The 844-nt window shown below is 39.5% G+C and overlaps 1 pseudogene; it reads right to left on the bottom strand.

Annotated features, from left to right (window-relative positions):
* Nucleotides 1-248: 248 nt before the first annotated feature.
* Nucleotides 249-367, bottom strand: LOC118608291 (annotated as a pseudogene).
* Between the last annotated feature and the right edge of the window lie 477 nt (nt 368-844).

The following is an 844-nucleotide window of genomic DNA, read 5'->3' as shown; positions in this document are numbered from 1 at the left end:
AAACAATGCAAAAACCTTCAACAAAAGTTTAGCAAAACAAAACAACAGCATAGGGTATACATTCCTCTTCTAAATGGGAGAAATTAAAAAATAAGAAAGAGGTCTTGTGACCAAGCAAATTCACAATATAAAAGGAAAATTTCCATTGGTTTTTTTTTTTTTTTGGTTGAGGCAACCTTTCGTTGTCCTCAAAGGTTACAAGGACCTTGTCAATTATCGATCCCTTATTATTATTTATTTATTTTTCACGTCTACAGCACCTCTTTTTTCTAGGTGGTCTCCCATCCAAGTACTAACCAGGCCCGATCCTGCTTAGCTTCCAAGATCAGATGGGATTGGGCTTTTTCAGGGTAGCATGGCCATAGACCCATTAGATTTTTAATACTTGAGAATAACGCTCTTTGTTAGCATACTCTTGTCTTCTGCCTACAAGGATATGTCTCCACAAATTTGGCCTTGAGCAATAGCTCTGCCTCCTCAGACCTGGGTAAAAACAACAAGGACCACTAAAATCTAGGTGATAGAATCACCCTTTGAAACGAAAGATGCGGCTCTGACATCTGAAGTTGAAGGTGGACCATTCTCTGAAATGGAGAAGGTGAACCTGCTCTCGAAAATCAAGGACACAGCCTTGCCTTCCAGGTCTGTATCCTTTGTAGTAGCAGTGGCAGTTCTGCAGATTTATGAACTACACGTGGGTTCATTTCTTCTCGTTCTTAAAAGATAACACATATTTGCAGCCAAATAGGGGTTTTCGTTTATTTGTTTGACCCCTTCTGTAGAATCACAGAAGGCTAACGGTTTTCTGATATTTTCTTCCTATCGGTATAGTCAGGCTGTGTTT

Source organism: Rousettus aegyptiacus, unplaced genomic scaffold (genome assembly GCF_014176215.1).
Source record: "Rousettus aegyptiacus isolate mRouAeg1 unplaced genomic scaffold, mRouAeg1.p scaffold_m13_p_9, whole genome shotgun sequence".
Taxonomy (NCBI): domain Eukaryota; kingdom Metazoa; phylum Chordata; class Mammalia; order Chiroptera; family Pteropodidae; genus Rousettus; species Rousettus aegyptiacus.
The sequence above is the reverse complement of the archived record's forward strand: the minus strand, read 5'-3'. Positions and strand labels throughout refer to the sequence as shown.